This window comes from Lissotriton vulgaris, chromosome 11 (genome assembly GCF_964263255.1).
Source record: "Lissotriton vulgaris chromosome 11, aLisVul1.2, whole genome shotgun sequence".
Classification (NCBI taxonomy): domain Eukaryota; kingdom Metazoa; phylum Chordata; class Amphibia; order Caudata; family Salamandridae; genus Lissotriton; species Lissotriton vulgaris.
The window spans coordinates 499,463,004-499,481,233 of NC_141699.1; the positions used below are offsets into that span (position 1 = coordinate 499,463,004).

The 18,230-nt window shown below is 45.1% G+C and overlaps 1 protein-coding gene across 1 annotated transcript in view; it reads right to left on the reverse strand.

Annotated features, from left to right (window-relative positions):
- The window catches only part of IDO2 (indoleamine 2,3-dioxygenase 2), a 298,339-nt gene that overhangs the window by 134,399 nt on the left and 145,710 nt on the right, over positions 1-18,230 (reverse strand). The window lies entirely within an intron of this gene.

An 18,230-nucleotide genomic window follows, 5' to 3' on the forward strand; every position in this document is an offset into this window, starting at 1 on the left:
TGCGGTGTGTGAGGGTGCAGTGTGTGTGAGGGTGCAGTGTTTGAGGGTGCGGTGTGTGAGGGTGTGGTGTGAGGGTGCAGTGTGTGTGAGGGTACAGTGTGTGTGAGGGTGCAGTGTGGCTACAGACATGATCTATCAGCCATAAATAGGACCAGACAGCTGTGCTCAGATCTTAAAGGGAGCAAACTTTCCAATGAATGAAGAAAATAACAAATAAGCTGTGTGTGAGGGTGCAAAGTGTGTGAGGGTGCAGTGTGTGTGAGGGTGCAGTGTGTGTGAGGGTGCAGTGTGTGTGAGGGTGCAGAGTGTGTGAGGGTGCAGAGTGTGTGTGTGTGGGTGCGGTGTGTGTGGGTGCGGTGTGTGTGTATGTGTGTGCGGTGTGTGTGTTTGTGGGTGCGGTGTGTGGTGTGTGAGTGTGCAGTGTGTGAGGCTGCGGTGTGTGAGGGTGCGGTATGTGAGGCTGCGGTGTGTGAAGGTGCAGTGTGTGTGTGAGGGTGCAGTGTGTGCGTGAGGGAACAGTGTGTGCGAGGGTGAGGTGTGTGAAGGTGCAGTGTCTGTGAGGGTGCAGTGTGTGTGAGGGTGCAGTGTGTGTAAGGTTACGGTGTGTGAGGGTGTGGTGTGTGAGGGTGTGGTGTGTGTGTGTGAGGGTGCAGTGTGGCTACAGACATGATCTATTAACCATAAACAGGACCAGGCAGCTGTGTTCAGATCTTAAAGGGAGTAAACTTTCCAATGAATGAAGAAAATAACAGATAAGCTGTGTGTGAGGGTGCAGAGTGTGTGAGGGTGCAGAGTGTGTGTGTGAGGGTGCGGAGAGTGTGTGTGTGAGTGTGGTGTGTGTGTGGGTGCAGTGTGTGGGTGCAGTGTGTGTGTGGGTACAGTGTATGGGTGTGGGTGGGTGTGGGTGTGTGCGGTGTGTGTGTGGGTGTGTGTGGGTGTGGTGTGTGAGGGTGCAGTGTGTGCAGTGCGTGAGGGTTCAGTGTGTGAGGGTGCAGTGTGTGAGGGTGCGGTGTGTGAGGGTGCGGTGTGTGAGAGTGCCGTGTGTGTGCAAGGGTGCGGTGTGTGTGCGAGTGTGTGGTGTGTGTGAGGGTGCGGTTTGTGTGAGGGTGCGGTGTGTGTGAGGGTGCGCTGTGTGTGAGTGTGCAGTGTGTGTGAGGTTGCGGTGTGTGAGGGTGCGGTGTGTGAAGGTGCGGTGTGTGAGGGTGCGGTGTGTGAGGGTGCGTTGTGTGAGGGTGCAGTGTGTGTGAGGGTGCAGTGTGTGTGAGGGTGCAGTGTGTGTGAGGGTGCAGTGTATGAGGGTGTGTTGTGTGAGGGTGGACAGCATCAGGGGAGGTTCTCATCCCTTATGTCTCAGACGTGAACAACCACCTGGATAATTCAAGCAATTTCTGGTGCAACCCTGGCGTAGCACAGGTACATTCATTCCCAAATGGCAGAGTGGGTTCAATGAAGGTTCTTAATATCAAGGCACTATGGAACCCTCCTGCGGTTACCGTTGACAATACACTCATGTCTTTAGGATGTCCCCATTATGAAAGTAATATTCAGGACAATATTCCCCCAGAACTGGGCTGACTGAAATGATTCTCAAACATATAAGGATGCCTGACCAGCTGAAGCCCCGTTCTGTGGTTTCCCTACATTTTGACTAAAAGTGTGACTTGTCCCAGCAAGTAGGAAATGGGACTGGGAACCTATTATGATCCTGTTCTGCCTGCACCTGGCCGCTTAAACGGTAGCTTCCGCAGACTATCACATTCATAGATCAAGTGATAAACGTATGAATGCGATTGCGTGTGAATGGGGGTTGAATCGTGCACTCTTAATGGGAGCGAACGTGTGAAGGGATGATTTGAACACTGGGTTGTGAAATAGCAAATAAAATACACGTGCAACCAAGCGTACACATACAGACAGATGCGCGTGTGCGCGCGCGGAAACAGACACGAGAACAACAGAGGATGCAGAAGCATAGTTTGCAGCAGGAGTGGACAACGGACTCAAAGAATAAAAAACCAGGTGGTGCTAAATGAGCTGCTCAAGGCTCACCCTAGAAGATGTGTTCAGTCAGGGCTACTGTACTGGAAAGCAATGACTCCTGTTTAATTCCAGGTCACGTAGGATAGTTACAATTAAGCCAACTAAATAAAACCATTCTACTGAGGTTTCTAAAATGAGCTGGGTAACAATAACATATAGTGCCAAGAATCCCCGCGTGCGCATACTCTTTACAAATACAGGTGGTTATGTTACCATAGAGAGTGTTTGTATCCAGCTCTCACAGAAGACTGGGTTTGTAGAGTTTGTGGACTGGAACTGTATCAATTTAACATATTGTGCTCACTAAGGTGAGTATAGAGGTTTTGAGGTCCGTGGTGACTGTTTTGATGCACTGTAAACTGAAAACAAATGTAGTAAAAAAAAATCCAGAATAAGGTAAGTAATAATTAAGTATGGTTTGCGACGGTGAGCTTTTGGCACAATGTTAACGAGGTTGTAATTAAACTTTACTTATGTATTTGGATACATTCTGTCGTAATCTACAAGTTCTGTTTTTGTAACTTTGCATACAAAGTACGTTTTGAGTGTTTACAAATGTCAAATTAAAAGAAAGAAATGAAAAAGAAAAAAAACACAAGAAGGAAAGAAAAGATAGAATCCTCTTTGGTCTTTCAGGGGAAATAAACACCTATAGCTACATACTGTAGTATGTAACTACTGCAGCAGACCAGGTTCGTTTAACAACCTTCTTCCAGTGATGCTGGTCTAATACTAAAGCAAAACTGACACCTCAGCAGTGACCCTGCAAAGAAAGGATATCAAGAACTCCATACCATCACTACTAACACACTAGCGACTCATCATCAACTTAGCCATCATCACAGCCCTTCTGCTGCCTCCCTAAAACATGGATAACACGACTAAGACCCAAGCCGGTCCACATGCACTCAACGCCACAAAGGCATCCCTTACGGATCAGTCCACTGTGGCATCCTATCATCAGACCTGTGGCATGCAAGTATAGATGTGCCTGCAAGACAAAGGCTAGTTTGGCTCACAACGACAGAACACCAGCAGCTAGCTCCCCTGGCACCAGGCTCACGGTTTTCACAAGGATCTGCTGTGCCCACTCAGTGCACAACCGAGAGCCCACGCAGCAAAAGGATTGTTCTCTCCCTCTTTAACGTGGACAGGTAGATACATGAGCATCAAAAGGGGCGTCCTGCTCACTTTGCTAGAGAGACATTACCTTCTGCGGGTGAATCCTTCCTCCATGTTACTGCACTGCCCGACTCCACAAAGACAGATATCAAAGGCTACACATATGACTTTTGACACATGTTGTGGTATTTATGCATCTTTATAAAAATGCAATGTTCGGCTCTTGGCCCTTTGTTACCACAGTATGTTGAATGTTAATAGACCAAATGGCTGCCATCCCTAGAAACAAATTTGGGAGCACAAATTTCATTTTAACGTAATTCGAGGAAAATGCGAAACCCACTTCTGAATAATCACACGGAAACTGGTGAGTGCTATTTAAGAAAGGGTTTCTCAATATCATGTCTACTGCAGCTGCTCTTTCTGCGCGCCGGACCACGAGCACTATCAAATAATGATAAAGAATCGGACCTGCTCTGAATATATGACGTGCTGCGATAGGCACACTCGCTACCAGCAAGAGTGAAACAGTGAGAGGTATACACACATCTGCAAAACAAACAGTCTGTCCAAGACCTGCGAAAGGCAAATTTGACAATTAACGAGGTAAAATAATGCAGCTATAAGCAGAGGGGAGGGAGGCCCCCCAGCAGCTCCCCTCGCTGGCTGCTGAATCCGTGGCTTTTGGGTATCAAGCACCGATCCCATAATTCAATCAGAGGCCTCTACGTGCAGGCAGCCTTAATGTGCACAGACACCACACCTGTGTCAGAGGCAGGCTCGCGCCTTTCATCACAGCCTCCCAGTTAGCCTCTGCTGCCTGCGGGCGCTGCCTGCTGCGGCACACCAGTCCGGGTGCCTGGCGCGGGACCCTGGTCATGTGAGCACTAGACCTTTCCGCGCTAACTTTGTTACAGGCAGGTTCATATGCATGCGCGTCTGCAGAGGGGGCTCTGCGTGTCGTGTCCGCTCCCTACCCTCAGGCCCGGCGGCCCCCATCCCTGCTCATCAGTGGAGGGCATTCAATGCTAGTGCGCACAACACACCCGTAAAATGTGTACATGTTTGTTTGTGTGGGCCCAGTAGTGTAAGAGTCATACGTGCTAAGAGCCATACATGCGCCTGCCATTAGATGTACGAATGCGTGTACTGGTTATTCACCAGACATGCCGAAAACCTCACGCAGCAAAAAAAAACAAGCAGTAATCAGCTTCAAGATTTGATCAGCGTGCATTTTAAATAGCAGTGTGAGTCACCTGTATTCTCTCCACAGCCACAGCGTTAGGTCACGTGAAAAAACAAGATGTATGCGCGCACTCTTGAAAACGAAATTTAGCGTCTTCTGCACGAATCAGCGCCTACGGAGTACCCGGCCCGAGTAGCAGTGGTGACGAGGGGCTCCCATGCCCGAGGGAGAGCCCCGCGGAGGCTACAGAACACCGGATTGGCGGTGAGTGGGACTGTATGCGGGAGCAGGAGCGGGGGAGGGGCGCATGTGTGTATGTGTGTGAGCGCGTGTGTGCGTGCATGCGTGTGTGTAGGTGCGCTGGTGTGTGTGTGGGGGGGTCTCTGTGTTTGCGTGTAGGTGCGCTAGTGTGTGTGTAGGTGCGGCGGCGACGGGGGTGTGTGTGTGCCTGTGTATGCGTGTGGCTGTGTATGTGTGTGGCTGTGCGCATGCATGAGTGTGGCTTCGCGTGCACGCAGTCAAATCCAGCGAGGGAAAGCGCGTGGCACTTTCTTGTCCTTCATTCCCCCGAGTCAGCCAGCTATAAGTCTCCACCTGGACGCATCCCTTCGGATGCTAATTCCAGGCTCGACCTAAAAAGGAATATACAACAATTTCATTGTGTTTCACAATATCAACATTAAGAATTATTGTGTATTGTATGGTGAAACAATGGAAGAGAGCATTCCCCCTTCACAACTCAGAAGGAAATGTATATAAAGTTTGCAGACAGGAATCTGTCTTTGACAAACAGCTTGCACTGTGCAAGTTGCATACAGAACTATGAAAGGCAGCACACTTTATGATTTCACTGTTTTGATGTCTCTGTTTTATGGGCACAGCATCCCATGTCCTTTTAAAGGGCAGTGTGAAAAGTGGACTATTGATTGGAGAGGATGAGTGTCCACCAAAAGTAATAATGTGAGAAAGTAGTTTAGTAGTTGGGGTGGATTGATGCCCACCACAAGTAATAATTTCCACAACCACAGTCACCTGGTTGGATCAAGGCGTAATTTGAGGGCGACCGTGAGGGAGCGCAAGTCATATGCAAAACCTAAGTTTGACCCAGTCAGAATTTTTACTGTCTGATTTAGGAGCATATTTACAAAGAATTAGCATAGGCCAGTTTAGCAAGTCATTCTAACGTGCTGCCCTATGCCAATTCAAAAGAGCAGGAATGCACCGTATTTGCAAGATATGGGGCATTCCTGTTGTTTCAGCCAGAGCCACCGCACACTTAGCAGCCATGCACCAACGTAGGCACTCTTGCACCATGGTGCAAGGGTGTCTACATTGTTGGAATTATTATTTTTGTGCAGGAAGGGGCATTATTGTTTTTGTGTAACAAAGAGTGCCGCCAGCTCCAAGTCAACAAATTTCCGTTTTATTGTCAGAAAGCGGACTATCTGTTCCACGGTACTTATATTGAAGACAAATCCTGCTTGTAAATGTGACACCTTTTTTGACCTAATCCAATCCCAAAGCTAATTTAATAATTGTTTGCTGTAGGTTTTATGGACGTTGTCGATGAGGCTTATGGCGCGATAGTTGACTGGATCTTGCCTTGAGCCCTTTTTTAAATCTGTATTATTTCAGCCCCTATCCAAATTTAGGGATAGGGGCTCCCACTGCAATAGCATTTGATAGAGTTTTAATGTAGGGAGCCCAAATCTGTGGTTCCGAGCATAACAAGTCTGAGGTGAGCCCATCTATGTCCGGAGTTTCCCCCACTTTTTACTCTTTCAATGCTTTATTAGATTATTTGATAGAAAAAACACTTAGTCCTTATTATTATCAATACCGGTTTGTCAGGGATCTATACTTGCAACAGGTGCCGACAACAGCGATTCTGCAGAAAGAGCCTTAAAATGCTTACCCCAGACCCCTGAGGCAATATGGAATTCCGGGTGAGCATGGTCTTTATGTCCCCTATGGGTAACCAATGCCAGAATGTTCTGGTATCATTCTCATTAGCAGCAACCAATAAATCCTCCCATGCTTTAGCTTCCCAATGTGTTTTACTTGGTTATATTGCTCTGGTGTAGTTCCATCTAGCTGATGAAATAGCAGATCTCACATTGCTCTTTAAGGCTCCAATCAGAGCAGCTTTTGCCTTTTACAGGTATCATCAAACCATTCATGTCATTTAGGGGAGTGTCTGCGAAAAACTGCATTTTTTGTAACAAATATTTTCGGATTGGAAAATAATACATGACTAATAAAACAAGGGGGATCTTTGCAGGTATTAAACTAATGTCTTACCATAAATGTTAACTTACAAATGCCTCATCCTTTACAATGTCCACACATTATACATTGCGTCTATTGTTAGTCAAGGTGATTGTATTGTAAATGGATAACTCAGTGTGAGCACTAATGCCATTTAGCTTTTATGTTTCAAAAAGATAAGTTTATTGAACACAAATGGATATACATCAATACTTCATGTATTTAAACATCAACAATTACATAGAAAACAATCAAAGGGGAAAATGATCACTCTATTGGCGATCTAGAATCTCCATATTCATCAGTTCATAATATCTATAATAATGTAGTCAATGTTGCTACGGTAGTCCCCCACTCTGGAATGATGGATTAGCTTCAGGGTCCGACTGAGTCCACCAGTTACATGCTCATAAACCATGGGTAAGTACAATGTCAGATATGTTAAGATTCTTATTTTTAGAGGAATACAGGGGAATTCCCCAGCATTCATCTTCAGGCTGTATCAAGCAAGCAGAGGTCGTATGTTTGAAAACTACAGTTAAAATCCCCTGCTATTACCTTATAAAAGCCTGACCTTAAATCTTCTGAAAGAGAGTCCACGATGTTCATTGCTTGAGAGGATTTATTACAAGAGGAAGATCAGCTGTAAATTCTCACAAAGAGATAGGGGCTCCCCTGCTTGGGAGTCAATATTAATACAAGAAGGTCCGGGGAGTTAATGTCAATAGAACACTAAAGTGATACTTTAAGCCAGAAGAGGCCGCTCGACAGCCTCCCTGTTTTAGAGGGAAAGGTTTCACCACTAAAAGTCATATATCTCAGCTTGTGAACCTTATCAACTACCCATGTTACTTGATAGAGACAAATATGGAACCGCTCAATGAATCGATCCCAATCGTCAAAAATCCGCTTAGGATTTATTCCTTTGATGTTTCAAATCAGTAGCTGTAGGCCAGCTGACAGAGAGTGTCTCATGTTTGAAGTTAGATGATTACATATGCTATTGGGTTCTGGAATGGAAATGGACCTCGTTGGTGGATTGGCTGGGTAAGGATAAGATCATTCCTCACTGGAGGAAGTAATACTATTGGAGCTTGGAATGTTGTTAAATTGAGAAGCAGTCACAGGGACTAGGACTGGGGGAGCAGTGCCTGGTTCGAAAAAAGCAGGATACTGTAGCAGTCAATCAACTTCAATCCAACCACTCTCAATGGGAGTATCTAAAGTGACAGCAGCAGTCAAACCCTTAACACAGACTAATCCGCCAGCGGGTAAACCCCTGTCCACCCCTCACTGCCCCTTAGCTTTGGGACCCACGGGAGGCCACAGTGTGAATTGAATGGGGGGGGGGGGGGTAGTATGCAAATCTGGTGAAATCAAACACTCCACCAGAACTTTAGATCCTAAGTTTAGCTCAATGTCATCCATCGGAGAAAAGAAACACTTCCATTGACAATGTCTGAAATATACCATAGAAGAGCAATGCCTATTTCCAATAAAGGACTTTGTTCTTCAATGAAGATCTATCTTCATATGCACAAGAAAGTAATATTTGGAACCATCAGAATTTAAACAGGGTGACCCTCCTGAGTTCAGACATAGTTCCAGCCTCCAATAGGTGGGCCTTCTTTCTGATAGGTGGAACTAGTTGTTCCAGAGTTTACTGGGGGCGCCTGGATAGATGAGGAAAAACCTAAAGGCTGGCATATGGACGATAAAAATCACCACTGTGTGGCAGGACACTTGAGTTTGCGAATGGGACACTAGTGCAAAATATGTGGAGTGGTAGGCAAACATGGGGTATGATCGTTCTGGAGAACGGGGACAAGTGTTTTTGGTCAACATGGACTCTCGAGGGTCCGCATGAACTCCATCTGGGTAGGGGATTGTGAAATAAGCGGGGCAATATATGCGTGGCTGGAAAAGCAAGAGCCCCGCTTCCTGTCAAAAGGGATTTATGAACCGTGTCCCCAGATAGTTTTGCAAGAGCACATGTCATGTCCTGGACAGCTTGTTTCGAGTCTTTTATTTCATCCCTCATCGATTTGATTAAGCTGACAGCCTCCGCCAGCGATTTTGGCTCGTGTGTAACTGATAACAGCTACTGTTGAAACTTGAGGATCAACTGAGGGAAAAGAGTGAGGTTGCAGAATTTGAAATCTATTAGAACATGCAACATTTGGAATAACTTTGATATGGCCCCTTTCAGAGCTAATACCAACTGCAAAAGTTCCTCTGGTGGGAGATGCATGTGACCTTGCATTTCTTTTGTAGGTCGAGCCTTCTATTGATAGCTTTTATTTCTTTTAACATATTTCTGCCACACCTTCCCCATTTAGGAGCACTATCAATACTGGGGGGTTTAGTTGTCACTTCTTCTCTAAGGTTATCAAAATCATTGGGCACACAATTCATTGACAGATTTTTTTGTAGTTTAGAATGACTTTGATGAAAAGGAGCACTAGAAAGGCTGATAGAAGCATTCCTTTTGCCCATCTCTTCGCTGGGTAGAACAGGAGTCACAAACAAGGGGAATTCAATAAAAGCCCACTGAATCAGAAAGAATTGCAGTACCTTTAAGCCTTATACCCATGAGAATCAATGCGCTGTGGGGCTCCTTGTTGGGCTTTATAGTGCTGACTTGCTTCAGGTGGGAGAGATCGCCAGGGACTACCTCCTGGGGCCCCGGTACTGCTGGTTCATGAAGTTCCCGCAGGTAACAAACAGCAAAAGGTACCCCAAAGTGGTAAGCTAAATTTGCCAGTTGAGAGTAAACCCAATGTCAACATGTTTTAGGGGCAGACAACATGCACTGGGGGCATGGGTAGTTGAGTCCCAGTGCCTGAAACAAAAAAACAGCAGCACCAGCGTACACAAATAAGGGTGATCACTCAAAAAAGAAGGGCATTTTCCTACAGACGGGTTGCAAAATCTGCACTTTGAGAATGGGTCAGCATAGGTGGGAGCATGCTGGCATTGCTGGACTGCATCTCGACATTGAAAGATGTTTGCAATCATACAAGGATGAAATAATGCTCAAATGATTTTTAAAGAAACAGGGTCCATGCAAATGCTTTCTGTGTCAAATTAGTATATTAGAACCATACCAAGAACTAGCCAGCTTGCAATGCAGTAATGTGACCTGGCTAATTAGTTACACATTTGACCATCAAAATTTCATTTAGAATACGGACACCAGATTTTGAAGTGAGCACCATGTGTGATGCAAATTGATGTAAAATGTACCCTGTTCTTTATCAACAGCTAATTATGTCGATATGGGTTGTCTTGCAATCTTCTGCAGTTTTTTTTGATCAGTGAAAAGATGTACACCGAACTGTGTAAGTATTCTATTCCATGCTAGAAGAGTTGGTCAGCTAAAAGAGATAGGTTTAAAGAGTGAAGATGAAAGAAGACTCATTATTGAAATTATTGAGTATTAATGAAAGCGTGGAATCGTTGTGAGCTCCTAGACACTTTAAGCAGGGGAATGATTCCAACAATAGTTCCAGGATCAAGGCTGAATTATAATCTCAAATGAGCAAAATGTTGTTTTTAATTTTTGTACATCATACATATTTTTCAGACATGCAATTATCAATTAACTGCTTGAGCGAGACAAATATGACATGCTGGCAAGCACTTCGCAGATTCTTTGGAATGGTGTTTCTTGGTCAGATGTTGCTCTTCTATAAGCTATGAGTAATAAAGGGGTGGGCCCTTAGAACTCAAGGACCTGGGTCCATATACAGTACAAAGAAGAAGTGGTCCGAGTTACAATGTGACTAATGTACGTACTATAATCAGTCTTTATCGTATCAAACAGACATTCACCACATAAACATTTGCCATAGATTTAGACACATTTATCAAAGAGAATCAAGAAAAAAGAGATTGCATTTATTTATGCAATATTGGTATTTGCGCAATATTGGTATTTGCGTACATTAATCAGCATATTATATCAAATATTTCAAAAAAATGATACTTAAATGCAATTGCCAAATCATTACGTTCAGAGTGCTCTCAGTGAGAGGGGGAGGGGAAGTGCGAAGGTTGTGAGGGACCGGGTAAAGGTGGTGTGACTTTTTAAAGACATCACGTTAAAATCAAAACACGCCTTTACAATCAAAATGTACAAAAGGTTCTGGGATTACATCACACATAGGTCAAATTAATATATTTCTTTGTGTCCTATGGTGTGTTCAGATGGCGTAGTCTACGTTTCGACCCCGAAGTACGCTATAAGGGTAATTATTGCCTCATGTTGGGGTCTTCATCAGGACAGTGAAAAGGAGAGCCTACAAGAATAATGCGGAGGCTGTGGTTAAATTAAAAGTGGTGAGCAAACTAAGTGGTGGTCAAACTATTTAGAATAAGTTACATACATCAATAGACGGTTGTCATCTGTGCCGTCTTGGGGTGGGCCTGGGCGGGCTCCTTGATATTCTGTTAATACATAATGGGTAAAGAATGGGTCTCAATGGGTTGTGTGGCTGGGCTGCCAGAAAAAATTAATTAATATGGAGTGGGGAACTTACTTGGACGATGTTCCTTACTGACGTCTGGGCATCGTGTCAGGGATCAGTCCTGGTGTTTCAAAATGGTTCAACGCGCTGTACTGGGAAGATTACCAGAAACCGCCATTTAGATAGTCAAAGAGACTAAGGCTATGCAAACAGTTCAACCGGAGTGATCTATGCGCGCTAAATGAAGCAAGACAGTTTCGGGCAGTAATGTGGGAGCGCGTTAGACACGTAGTGCTTAAAGAGACATCCATTAGCTGGACAGATATTGGGGGCCCATTGAGTTACAAGTGCACAATATCACGTAGTCAAAATGCTCAAGAGTCATGGACATGATGCCAAAATGGACAAAATGCTCAAGAATCCAAACATGGAAAGCGCAAGTTTCCGAAAAATTAGAACAAGAACGCCGCGTGGGATTAACATACAGGACTCGGGATGTTAAATCAGGGTTTTACACAGGATCCACAATACTAGTGCGATCACTTACTTAAGCGTGGTGACGGCCGTCAGTGCTCGTGGCTTCCTCGATGCATCTGTCGATGCTCGCGGTGCAGCCGCTGGGTGCTAGTTAGAAAGTGGGCTCGTCAGTGCGGGCCAATCGCGTTTGACCTCTGAGGGCCTGCTCGTTCACCGCGCAAGGCGTGAGCAAGGGGGCGTCTGGAAAGAAGTGGATTGCCTACTGAAGGTTGAGGGAGTGTGTACAAACGTACGTGTGCCTCATTAGTAGTTGGTTTTGAACTGATAGTGGTTTTCAAGGATACCGTGGACGTACGATTTAATCTGAGGATTAAGGGAGTGTGTTAAAACATTCGTGTGCCTCATGTATAGGTCTGAACTCATACTAGGTTACAAGGATACAATACATGCACGATTATATCTTGATCGCTTAACATACATATCATAACTGTATTTAAGGAAGACATAAGAGTGTGATCATCTTGTAGTTTGAGTACGTGTATCACAGTACATAAATGTGTTGTAGCGCAACCTGCATATCATGAATTATATATAAGAACAACAAGCAGCATGGGACTGTTGGTATCTTATGCTATTATTGTCCTCTATCAAGCAATAGCTTCCAATGCGAATCCGAAGGACCTAGTAAACTGGGGATACAGATGATTATCCTGTACTGAGAAGGATAAGGTTAAAGGGTTGAGAGTTAAATACTGGACGCTCATTCTGGGTTTATACCAGCCATTTGGGCAAAATTAGCATCTAGTTCATTGAGCCCAAGGGTAATAGTTTTAAATAAGTATATCCATTTGCATTCTCTGATATTTAATATGGTATTCAAATTGCCTCTGCGTGGTCCCAGTGAAATCTTTTCGAGTACCAACCATCTGATGGACTCTGGGGTGTGGTTTGGCAGACTTTTACACCAGACTGAGGTGATCTTTATCCTGACATTTAGTATAACTGCTAATTTGCCGAAAACTAGGAATATCCTGCTACACTATAGTAATTCTGAAGAAAGGTTACTTTTTGGCCCTGGCACTGCAAGTCTTACTTCAGTAAAATCGCGTGTGCAGTTTGGATCATTTAGGTGTTTGTTCTAAGCTTACATAATTTCCCCCTTTACTTCCTCCAAGCAGCCAATTGGAGAAGACTGCATATGTATGCATGTTGTACGTGTTATTTATGGTGGCTATCTTTCTGCATTATTATTGTATGTCAAAAATTAACTAGAGCTACTTCAAGCAACTTCGAAAATGGAACTAATGCTAACTTGGAGACATGTGATGAAATTGTTCAGACTGCTCCTTAGTATCCCAGGGAGAAAAGGTAGGGTTTATCAACATCTCACATGAGTTAACCTCTCTGGTCAGAGGTATCATAATGTCATTTAGTGTCTATTTTATCATTCAGTCTAGCATAAAAGTGAGTATGGCTCTTCTGAAGTATCATCATTATTCACTGTTCTGTATACATAATAGACCAGCTTTCTTGACCAGTTGCCATTGAAATGTTATTTTTTTCAAATTGCCTTATTTCTCTTGTGTCAAATTTTCACATTTTTCCTCATGAAACCCAGAGAAATCCAAAGGGATAACACTAATTACCAATTAGTTAAGATGTGCACAGATAAAGACTGCATAATATCCATACTCTTTTGCCTATTACATAGTGCTGTTTAATATTTGCTTTGAACCTGCAGTTTTGCTGTATTATTATTCTTTAGAATATAAATAAGAGTAATCAATGGACAAGTTACTTACCTTCAGTAACACCTTATCTGGTAGAGATATGATCTAGCCACAGATTCCTTACCTTCAAACTTCCCAGATGTCAGCCTGGATCTGGAAGATTTTTCTTCGAGCAATACCTCTGCACTCTGGTAGGTGGCTTTGTTTGGCTCTGTGTGATGCCATCAGTATTGTCTTCCATGTCACCTATATAAGCACCAACTCTGCACAATGATGTCAGTTACTTTTCACAACTTTCCACGCTAGAAGCTCAGTGCCATTAACTCCACTGACATTGATGTATTGTGATCAATTTAGCTGACCATTTCTGATCTTCTTGAAAACTCTGGGCAGGAGTGGTATGGGTGGAAAGCAGTGGAGGCTTGAGAGCCACTCAAGACAAAAAGCGCCTCTGAGTGAGAGCCACCTTGGATACTCCAGCGCACAAACTGCTGACATTGCGCATTTTCGGAGGATGCAAATAGATCTAACAAAGGCTTTTCCTACTGTTGAAAGAGATCTTGCGCCACATCTGGATGAAGACGCCATTTGTGATTCGCTTCAACTGTATCGACAGCTCAGTTTATCAGCTCTGGTGTTCAGAGAACTTACCAGGTGCTGAACCACCAGGGAAATGCCTTGGTGATCCAGCCAAGACAGAGACGCAGACCCTCCTGAAAAAAGGTCCATGACCAAACAATAGCCTGTTTGGTGCAGTACCACATGGCAGTGGTGCTGTCTATGAACACATGTACACACCTCCCCTTGATGAAAGAAAGGGAGGCTTTCAATGCTAAATGAATTGCTCCGAGCTCCAGCAGGTAGATTTGGAGCCCGGATTCCACCTTAGACCAGAGTCCTCTGATCTCACCTCTATCAGGTGGCCACCTCATTCCAGGAGTGATGCGTCTGTCACTACTGTGAAATCTGGTTGGGCATGGGAGAGAAATCTGACTGTGATCCAATTGCAGTTTGTCAGCCACCACTGCATATCCTCTGCAGTTCCCTACGAAATCTGCACCATGTCGGAGAGGATGCTGCAACCACAGAACTTCAGGTCCCACTGCAGAGCCTGCATATACCATCTGGCATGTGGCACTAGCAGGATGCAGGAGGCTTATAGGCCTTGCAGCCTCAGAATCATTCCCACCAAAATCCAGGATAGAGGCTGAAACATCTGTATCATATCCTGAATATCCTGGACTCGCCACTCAGGAGGATAGGTCCGAAACTGCACTGTGTCCAGAAAAGCTTCAATGAAAGGGAGTGTCAGGGAGGGAGTCAGGTGTGACTTTGGCATGTTGATAGTGAGCCCCAGTGAGTGGACGTGGTCTGCTGTAGTCTGGAGGTGGGAGACATCAGCTTGAGGTGAGCTCACCGTCAACAGCCAGTCATCGAGATGGGGGAAGACTGACACCCCTGATCGGCACAGATGATTTGAGACCACTGCATCACCTTGCTGAACACGCGAGGCGTGCTGGTAAGGCCAAAGGGGAGCACGGTGAACTGAAAATGCTTCTGGCCTACCGTACACTGCAGGTAGCGCCGATGAGCAGGCAAGACAGGAATATGGAAATAGGCATCCTGCAAATCCAATGCTACCATCCAGTCTCCAAGGTTTAGGGCAAACAGGACCAGAGCCAATGTGAGCATGTTGAACTTTTCCTTTCTGGGAAAATAGTTTAGGGCTTGTAGAACTGGAACGGGACGAAAGATCGTGTCCTTTTTTTGGACTAGAATGTAGCTGAAATAACAACCACAGCATACTTCTGGTGTCAGAATGCTCTCTATGGCTCCCATGGCCAAGAGAGTCATGACTTTCTCCTAAAGCAAAAATAGGTGATCCTCCATCAACCAATCATAAGATGGATGCATTGAGAGTGGGGTATTCTTAAAGGGGAGGGAGTAGCCACTTCAGACAATATGTAGGACCCACCTCTCTGATGTGATATCGAGTCAGCAGTGCAGGTGATGGCGGATCCTTTCACCAACTGGTCGCCAATGATCTTGAAGGTAAATACTAGGAGAGTTTGGAGGCTGGGGCTGCAGGTGGGTTGGTGGATTGACCCAATCTCTGGCCGCCCGACATATTGGGTTGAAATGAGCCGTGCCAGGATGGTGCTGAGGTTGCTTAGCCTGTGAGTTCTTGTGGCTGGGCTAGGGCTGGCACGGCTGAAAGCCCCTTCTGTAGTCACAAAAGGGGTGAAAGGCAGACCGGGTATGAGTGGCAACTGAGAGGTTTAAGGACTTGTCCCTAGCCCGTTAGTTCTTAAATTGATTTAACGCCATGTCTGCCTTGTCTCCGAAGAGATGGGTGCCATCAAAGGGCATGTCCAAGAGATAGGCCTGGACATCCCCCAAAAAGTCAGAAGTCCTTAACTAGGCATGGCATTGAACAGCCACCATTGATGAAATCACTCTGCCCACTGAGTCAGTCATGTTGAGACTACAATGGATGGCAAACTTTGCTGCATCTCTCCCGTCTGATACCACTTGGCTGTGAATGGCCCGGGCCTCCTCCAGAACCAGTGACAGCACTTGGGCAACCATTTCCCACAAGTAGTGCTAATAATGGCCCAATAAGCATGTGGTATTCACCTGAAGCAATGCAAGGCTTGTGTAAAAGAAAAATATTTCTTACCCCAGCTATCCAGCCTCTTGGATTTCCTGTCTGGGGAGCAGGAGGGAAAGTGAAATGGGATTTAGAGGTTTAAACCACCAAGCTCTATGGGATAGGGTGAGATGTGAGGAAGCTTGGGTCACCTGAAGCAGGCTAGTGGCGGCAGGCGATTATCATATTCAAGGAGCCCCTGTATTGGGTTTGAAACAAGTACACAGTAGGATATCTGTAGGAGTCTCATTAAAGGGTAGCAAGGTTTCTGAAGAGGAGGTTGGGGTGATACAAGCATTTAGATTTGTCCATTGTTGATCCTCTATCCCACCATTCATCATGATATAGGAACATGTCTTGTCCTGTGTGTGTTTTGGAACTTACCATGTGGGAGGTTTTATGTAGAAGGATTGCAAACTCTCTAGATGACTCTGTGAACCCCAAAAGATACACTCAATTATATGCAAACCTACTTAAGAAGTTTTAGGTAGTACATTTAAGATGGGTGTCTTGTAACAAAACAACGTCTGGGGAGTTTCTTTTTTGTGAATTGCAATACAGCTCCTGTTTTCATAATATCCAAACTGTTTATATTCCTTGATAGTATGCATTACTATGAATTGTTTGTGTTAAAGCTATTGGTCATCCTAGAGATGTGCAAATTGATGTGCATGGGGGTCTTTCTAATGTGTAAAATCAGGAGTGTGTATTAAACTGTCCCTTCGTGAACTGTAATTCCTAGCATATTTGTCTATCTCTGATGAAACTATGATTCACTTTGAACTTAATTTCCCCAGTATTCGGAAGCATCAATTTCCCTTGTTAAATGTAAACACAATCTGAGTTTAAGAAGCCTAACTAAAAAGCCAATAGCTCTGTGTGTAAATGCTCATTCCACTCATGTCTTTTTGTCTGCCCAGTACAAACTGTAGCAAATAACGATTATTATAATCTGAGAGACCTATGTTATGCCCAAAGGTATTTCTTTTATAATTTGAGTGAATCAGTATGCCAAGATGGGGGTCCCAATAATGAATGTACTGCTGGTCCTTATTGTAGGAGAGTAGGGTCTGCTGTCCTATGGTCACCCCATATTTTTGCTTTTTGCTTCACTGGTTTATGACTTAATGTGGCTGTGGGCCTGCTGTTCACTCTCTAAATTACTGCCAATGCACTCTAGGTGCATTACGAATTGGAACTGGTTCACCTTATAGGCCCCTGTAACAGTGTACCATAGGTACCCAGGGCATAGGTGTGTCCAAGGCCTACCAGGGGCTGCAGCAAGTATTGTGCCACCCCTGGCCTGGCCTCCATATTTTGACACAACTGGCTGATCACTCAGCTGGGGTAAGTTGGTGTAATCACCTCTTGCTTAGATATAGTGTCCCTATATCTAACCTTAACTGGACATATGTTAACCTATAAGCCATTCCTATGGAAGGCCCCTGCAATCCTTGGGGCAGAGTGCGTGGTTTCATGTGAGATGGTGCTCTAGCATGAGCTGAGCCTGTCTGCAGCTGTCGGGAGCAACTCCCGTAGCTGTTCCGGGATATTGCCATACCATATACTCTAAAGTGCATTATAATCCTCGCAGTTATATGGTAACTTTGGTTTGGCTTTATCAAAACATGTCGAGTAAGGTGTCATACGATTTGGAATACTATCCCCTCGACAGTTCTGTCGACGGGGATAGCATTCCACCCTTCTAGAGGGACACGACATGTACATAGCCTTAACCCTGGTTAAAGTTAACCAGAGCCTCAGCATCACAAAATGGATGCTGCCACCACAGACACAAGTCTGACCTCCTGCTGCTGGGAGTCCTTCCAGTGAGGGAGGCTTGGACAAAGGGTTTCCTGACTTGGGAGGTGCGAGCACCACTCCAGACAGGATTTTGTGTATTAGGTAGGACAGGGCTGAATAGAATCAGACATGCCCGGGGCACACAAGGTGTCCTCGTGCATAAGCCAGTCCAAACCGGTCCTGGGACTTTCCAGACTCAGGCCTGGCGAGGAGCTGGACAAAGGAAAGGGGGTGTAACCGCCCCCCTTCCTGGTCCCACCCAGAGGAGGGACCTAGCAGGTGATCCACCCCTCAAATTGGGAATAAGAGTGGGAGCAGTGCCGTAGCACCTCAGATCATCCTGAAATCAACTTACAACTAAGAAGACGCCGGACTTCAACATTCTGCTGCACAGAAGACTGAAGAGCATCTCCCTTGTATCCTAGGAGTGGTCACCCTGTGAACACAGGCACCATCCAGAAACTCGACGTCTGCTTTGCCACCGC